At 42.9% G+C, this 7860-nt stretch overlaps 1 protein-coding gene across 4 annotated transcripts in view; it reads right to left on the reverse strand.

The window, feature by feature from the left end:
* SCAPER (S-phase cyclin A associated protein in the ER) overlaps positions 1–7536 on the reverse strand; it is a 552134-nt gene extending 544598 nt beyond the window's left edge. Inside the window, exon 1 of one of the 4 annotated variants that reach the window (XM_038010211.2) lies at positions 7424–7534. The gene's annotated coding sequence lies outside the window, so the exon portion shown is untranslated. Of the gene's footprint in view, positions 1–6983; positions 7207–7423 lie in introns of those variants that run through there. The other 3 variants (XM_038010215.2, XM_038010212.2, XM_038010218.2) reach the window with 3 other exon arrangements.
* Positions 7537–7860: the final 324 nt, after the last annotated feature.

A 7860-nucleotide genomic window follows, 5' to 3' on the forward strand; every position in this document is an offset into this window, starting at 1 on the left:
CAGAAATAGAAAAAACAATCCTAGACCTGGCACAGTGGTTCATACCTGTAACCCTATAATCCTAGCACTTTGGGAGGCCAACGCAGGCAGACTGCTTGAGCTCAAGAGTTTGAGACCAGCCTGGGCAATGTGGAGAATACACCAAAATACAAAATAATACCAGCAATCCACCAAAAATACAAAAATACAAAAAAATAGCCAGGCATAGTGGCACATACCTGTAGTCCCAGTTCCCTGGGAGGCTAAGGAAGGAGGCTCACTTGAACCCAGGAGACAGAGGCTGCAGTAAGCTATGATCGTGCTGCTGCACTCCAGCCTGGGTGACAGAGTGAGACCTCATCTCTAAAAATATTAACTTTTTTTTTTTTTAAAAAGAGTAAGTTCTGAAGTCAGACACAAATACATATCCCAAGTCTGCCAATTACAAACTACACAGCCTTTAGACAAAATCTTTAACATTTTTGAATCTCAGGGTACACAGCTATAAAACAAGAGTAAAAATATCTACTTTGTAGGGTTATTTTCAAAATCAAAGAAAGTAAATGTGAAGAAATATCTGATAGCAAACAACCAGTACTCAATACTTGGTAGCTGTGCACCAGAGGATTATGGGTAATTTTTTTGTTATTTTCAGATTTTCTGATCTATGACTGCACTGCACTACAGTTACAGCTTTAAAACCCTGTAATGATTTAAATTTAAAGTACTTCCAAATTACAGATTAAACTAGGCTCTCACTTAAAATTTTTCAGTCCAGAGTTCACAAACTCTTAATTACAGGCCTTTTCCTACAAAAAGGGAAAAAAAAAGGTTAGTTCAAGATTAGCCGGGTACAGCGGCTCACACCTGTAATCCTAGCACTTTGGGAGGCTGAGGCGGGCAGGTTGCCTGAGCTCAGGAGTTCAAGACCAGCATGGACAACATGACAAAACCCCATCTCTACCAAAAATACAAAAACTCAGCTGGGTGTGGTGGTGCGCACCTGAAGTCCCAGGTACTCGGAAGACTGAGGCATGAGAATTGCTTGAACCCAGGAGGCAGAGGTTGCAGTGAGCTGGCATCACACCACTGCACTCCAGCCTGGGTGACAGAGAGAGACTCTATCTCAAAAAAAATGAAAAAGACTGAATTATTATTTCTTAAGTCCCACCAGATACTGATTAACTTCAAATCCTTACATCACCGCATCTTGTGCATTCAATTAGGCACCTGACAGATTATTGTCTCTGCCTCTGAACTGAAATGCATAACTTTGTTTTTAAACAAATTCCAGATATTTCCAGGTGCACTTAGGTAAACAGGTACTACAGTGTAAAAATAAACATAAGTAGGAGATGTATACTTCACACTAGATTACCACAAAGTATTTCTGGGGAGCAATTCACTTGATTATATGAATAAAAAGCCAACAGAGAGCAACCAAGAGGAAGAATAAGAACCCATGTCAGGTTAAATAGCATAACTATGTCAGGTTAAAAGGGTTATGTTCTCATTTCTCCAAAAAATGTATACGAATGGCTAATAAGCATATGAAAAGATGTTGAAATCACTAGTCATTAGGGAAATACATATCAAAGCCACAATGAGATGTAACTTCGTACCCACCAAAATGTCTACAGTCAAAAAGACAGACAAAACTGTTGGAGAAGATGTGGAGAAACTGGAATCCTCACACACTGCAATGGAAATGTAAACCAGTACCGCTGGTTTGGTAACAATCTGGCAGTTCCTCAAAAAGTAAAAGATAAGCCACCATACAACCCAGCAATTCTACTCCTAGGTTTATACTCAAGAGAAATGAAAACACAAGTCCACACAAAAACTTCTACAAGAATATTGACAGCAGCAATAGCCAAAAAGTAGAAACAACGCAAGATGTTCACGAACTGATACATGAATAAATAAAATGTGGTATATCCATATGATGGAATATTATTTGTCCATAAAAAGGAATGAAAGGCTGATACGTGCTACCACATGGATGAACCTTGAAAACATTATGTTGAATGGAAGAAGTCAGACACAAAAGGCTTCATATTGTACAATTCCATTTATGCGAAATGTCCTGAATAGGCAAATCCATAAAGACAGCAAGTAGATTAGTGGGTGGCTGGAGCTGGAGATAAGATGGGGAAGTGGGGAGGGAGGCCAGAATGGAAAATGGCTGCTAATGCTTACGGGGTTTCATATTGGGGTATTGAAAATGTTCTAAAGTTGATTGCGGTAATGGATCCACAACTCTGTGAATACATTAAAATCACTGAAGTGTACATTTTAAATGGGTGGATTTTATGGTATATGAAGTCAATAAAGCTTTAAATTAAAAAAGAAAGCAAGCTATGTCCTAATCCAAAATGTCCACAATTGCAATCATTCAGTTACTACCTTCATGATATTTGCCATAACTAAGTACCACCTATAAAATAATTTACATAATTTTCTTTCAATAAAATGACATTTACTCAAAAATCTGTAACACTATCTTAAATGTAAAATCAGTTAATATACAAGAAATATGGATATGGCAAAATACTGACAGTGGTATTCAAGTAAATGACATTTGAGAAACTTGGGGCTGCAAAAAAAACAGTGGCCAAGCAGAAAGCGCAGCACCCAAAAAATCAAAGACAAAAGGCAGTTAACAGGGAATGAACACTAGGTCTGGCTGAGCCCAAAATGTCTGAACAAGTTCCTGCCTTGTTCAGAACTGAAGTCTCACTTGTCTTATTCTGCCCTGCAATTCCGGAATATCTGTGGAGATGCCTAAGAATCCTAGAGATGGAAATGTAAAGATGGGCTCAAGTGCCAGGAAACGTGTATCTTTTCTTTATCCAAGTTTGGGTACACAGGTTGTAAAAGAGCAGGGAGTAAATGGCAGACCCAAAGCAGTGAGAAGCCTGCTGGTAGCCCTACTCCAAAATATAGGGGCCCATCTAACTGAAGCCAGGATAGTATATCTATGAATTATCCACATATTGGTCAATAAATTGTAGAAAAATTGAGGTTTGCAATCACAGTTCCTCTCCAGGGTTCACAAAGTCTGTCACCCATGTTTTTGCCTTTTCCAATGTTTAAGAAAATCTGAGTATTTGCCCTTCTGAGTCTGATACTTTAATGTTGTTGCAGGCATACTCAAAAACTACCAATAATTGTTCACATCTTTGCTAATCGGAAAATACATGTATTACGGTAAAAAAGAGTAGTTTGTAGCCAGGTGTGGTGGCGGGCGCCTGTAGTCCCAGCTACTCGGGAGGCTGAGGCAGGAGAATCGCTGGAACCCGGGAAGCAGAGGTTGCAGTAAGTCGAGATCGCACCACTGCACTCCAGCCTGGGCGACAGAGCAAGATGCCATCTCAAAAGAAAAAACAGTAATTTGAAGAGCAATATAGACATTTTATAATTCTAAATTGTTTAATAAGATTTTCAATTCTGATTACTTCTATATATACTGCCATGAGTATGTCAACCAAGTTATTTATTTTCTCTCATGAATGTGGCATGCGCGACTGAAAATACTAAAACTATCTCTCTTTTCCAATACTGTATTAAAAGCAGTCCTAAAGCATACAAAAATCTTGACAAATTAAATATGATGTCTGAAACTTGCTTCAAAACAATTTAGTGGGGAGGTAACTTTTATGGAATAATACTGCCTATGTATAATGTATAGCTAATTTTTGAAATTGATACATAGCAGTTCATCATACTATTCTCTTTTGTGTATGTTTCAAAACATAAAACGAACTTACTACTTTAAGAAGTTATCATTTTGGCAAAACTTCATGAAATCTTTAGTGTTTCATGTCACAGAAGAAAAAGTCTTTCCATAAATAGTTTCTTTCTAATAATTTTTTTTGAGACGGAGTCTTGCTGTCTTGCTCAGGCTGCAGTACAGTGGCACGATCTCGGCTCACTGCAACCTCCACCTCCCGGATTCAAGCAATTCTCCTGCCTCAGCCTCCTGAGTAGCTGGGACTACAGGCACATGCCAGCATGTCCAGCTAATTTTTTGTATTTTTAGTAGACATGGGGTTTTACCGTGTTAGCCAGAATGGTCTCGATCTCCTGACCTTGTGATCTGCCTGCCTCGGCCTCCCAAAGTGCTGGGATTACAGGCGTGAGCCACCATACCCGGCCTCTAATAATTTTTAAAGCTAGCTCCATCACTGGACTGCAGATCTTTTCACTCTTTATATTTCACAAGACCCATAGTCAATCAGTGAAAGCCAAACATGTTTGTGAAAAAGGTTAGCTACAAATGCACCATGAAATACTACGCAGCCATAAAAAAGAACAAAATCAAGCCCTCTGCAGTAACACGGAAAGAGCTGGAGACCACTGTCCTAAGTGACTTAACGTGAGAAAAGAAAACCAAATACTGTGTGTTCTCACTTATAAGTGGGAATTAAACACTGAATACATAATGGTAAAAGTTGTGAACAGATACTAGGGATCACTAGACCAAGGGGGGCAGGGGCTGAAAAACCACCTATTGTCTACTATGCTTATGGCCTGTGTGTGTGATGGGATAGTTGGGACCCCAAGCATCAGCATCAAACAATTTGCCCATGTAACAAATCTACACATGAACCCTTTACTATATAATAAAAGTTGAATTAAAAAAAAAAAGTTACCATCCAGCAGAAACTGCAAACAGAATTTTATTGATTTATTTTAAGTTTTGCTATGCCAGCCATTTACAGTTTTCTCTTCTACAATTTCAGAAATGCCAATTACACAATGGATATCAGATTGTACCCTTAGAGAGAATTCTATTAAACTTCCCCCTAAATAATACCACCACTTTCTCAGTGTTTAAATAACATTCACATGTGATTCCCAAAGAAGTTGTTTCTCCTTTAAAACTAATCCGGGCTGTGGTCAGGTATGAAAGTGAAAGAAACCAGGTGCAGTGGCTCACCGCTGTAAACCCAGCACTTTGGGAGGCCGAGGCAGGTGGATCATCTGAGGTCAGGAGTTCGAGATAAGCATGGCCAACATGGCGAAACCCCATCTCTACTAAAAATACAAAAAAAATTAGCCGGGCATGGTGGTGAGCGCCTGTAGTCCCAGCTACTCAGGAAGCTGAGGCAGGAAAATCGCTTGAACTCAGGAGGTGGAGTTTGCAGTGAGCCAAGATCGCCCCACTGCACTCCAGCCTGGGTGACAGAGTGAGACTCGGTTTCAAGAAAAAAGAAAGTGAAAGAAATGACAGAATCTCAAGTCCCTTCATCTTACTTATCTTTAAAACATTCCTGCAGCTAATTGAAGAGATTAATGGCCTTACTATAAATCTTTTAGGAGTTCTTAAAATACCTATGAAGCACCAAGGGCAAACATTTTTAAAGTCCGTTTAGAATACTTTATCCTTTGGACCCCAGTCACCAAAATTTATTTAAAAAACACATTTGTACAGTACAGCTGATTACATTTCCATGGCTGTTTGACCTGAACAACCAAGTAATTAACCATAATGCTATGGTCTGCATGTTTGTGTTCTTCAAAATTCGTGTTGAAATCCTAGTTTCCAAGGTCATATTAGCAGGTGGGGCCTTTGGGAGATGACTGTATTACGAGGGCAGAGTCTTAATGAATGGGATAAATGCCCTTATAAGAGGCCAGAGAGAGACCCCTTCACCCTTGCACCATGTAAGGAGACAGCTAGAGGGTGCCATCTATTAACCAGAAAGCAGGCTATCACCAAACACTGAATCATCAGACAACTTGATCTAGGACCTCCTGGCCTCCAGAACTGCAAGAAATGAATTTCTGTTGTTTACAAGCCACTCAGTCTGAGGTATTTTGTTACACCAGACCCAAATGGACCAAAGACACATAGAGAATATTTGTAATGCAGCTCAAGGGAGTGTGGAGAAAGAAGGAAAAGAGCATTTGTTGAGGGCTTACCATGGGCCAGGAACCGTTCTAAATGCTTTACAGACACCTAATTTATTACTATCAACAAATTTATGAGGTGGATATTATTCCTACTTTACAGATGAGAAAGGCTCAGAAAAATTAATTTGCCAAAAACAAGGGGTGGAACTGAGATTCAAACTCAACTCAATCTGCCTTCAAAGCCATCAGATTACTTCTCCCACAAAGACAACCTTCCAAAACACATTAAAAATTGACTCTTTGATTGATTAAAAAAATTAATTATTTAGTGAATATCATTCTTCATTTCAAGTGGCATAAATCATCTGCAACCAACAAACTTTGAGGAAAAGTCATAGTTAACAGAAATAATACAAGGGACAGAGCACCAGTATAGGCCAGAGTAGGACAGTGGTCAGACTACTAACCTTAGGTCAGAAAACTTAATACCAGATTTACCACTCAACAGCTGGTGATCTAAGGCAAATAATAACCTTTTGAGCCCCCGTTTCTCCATTCATAAAATAAGCATTACTCCTAGCCCATCCATCCTTCTACCACAGATTATTTAAGATGAAAAGTTAATGATTAAATTAATCCATAAACTAAGACAAACTATAATTCATATAAGGAATTAGTATCTGTTTGGTAAAATGACTATTAGTGAAGAGCTATTTTCACGGAAAATAACTTATCACAACTAGAATAAGAGATGCAGTCCACCAGCAACAGGAAGCTGCTCACAAACAGGTGGCCTCATCTCAGCGGGGGCCCCCTTAACAACAGCAGATGTTGCTCGGAGGACCAGTTTTGTGTCTGCTTTCTAACAATCCCGTTCCTCCCTGCTGCCGTTCCCACGAACGAGACTGGAAAACGGTGTAGGGGAAGGCGCGAAGGAAGTGCTGGGAAAAGAGCAGCAACAGAGGCAGGAGGCTGGGTCCCACAACTCCCAGGTGCGAGGGGCTCTTCACTCCTCCAGGCCTCAGCTCACGCATCTGGAAGACGGAGAGGCCATTCCTGCCCTGTTTCCTGGGCAGAGCTAAGATCAGAGTACAGGGAAAGCACGGTAAACCCCGCTGAGAATGAAAGATGACGATGACGATCACCTGTCAAACGAAGGGCGGCTCCTCCAGGAGCCCCTCGCATTTAGACATTCCAGAAGCCTCGTCACCCGCGGCCAGGGCTGCCCCCAAGTGAGGTGACGCGGCAGCCCCCTACTCATCCCTCAGACCGCGTAGTGTGCGGGGTCTTATGTCCCTAACACCCCAGATGAGCCCGCAGAGGAGGCCCGGACGCGGCTCACTCCCGCCCCCGTCCCAAGGCCTCCGAGGCCGACCTCTGAGCCCTCCCCCAGGCTACCGCGCCTCCCCTCCCCCAGCAACGATCCCTGCCCCGCTCCACCCGCACTCCCAGGTGAGGGGAGGGGGTGAAAGGGCGTACCCCGCCGCCATTTTGTCCCCTAGTCCCCGGAAGGCATTTAGACGGCCCGCGCCCCAGCCCGGACCCGCCCGGGTCTGCGCTACGCACGCCCCTCGCGGACACTCACCCCGCGGCCGCCCTGCGCAGTTCGAAGCGGCTCAGAGCGTCCCGCCGGGAAAGGGGCGGGGCGGGGCGGGGCGGGGCAGGGAGGCCTCGGAGAGGCGGGGTGGCTTCTAGACGTACCACGTGATCTCAGCCGCTGCCGCGCCGCTCCCGGCTGCAAGAGTTGTGTAGTCCGCGCGCAGGCGCACGTCGGTTCGCGCCGTTGGGGCACCCAGAGGGGAGTTCGGTCAGTTGTTTTGGTTCGATGTCCGGGCGCGGCTTTCCCGAAGCTGTTTCTTTTCCTAGGTTAAGCTTACACCGCCGCTTTTGGTCACACAGGTCCTTCTCGTACTCAATCTCTTCCCTCCGCCTGCCTTATCTCCACAGTCAATCCACAGATTAAGGATTCAGAGGCGCGCCTCACAGAAATCTGTACTGGTGAAAGCACTTGACAGGAACACG

This window comes from Chlorocebus sabaeus, chromosome 26 (assembly GCF_047675955.1).
Source record: "Chlorocebus sabaeus isolate Y175 chromosome 26, mChlSab1.0.hap1, whole genome shotgun sequence".
NCBI lineage: Eukaryota > Metazoa > Chordata > Mammalia > Primates > Cercopithecidae > Chlorocebus > Chlorocebus sabaeus.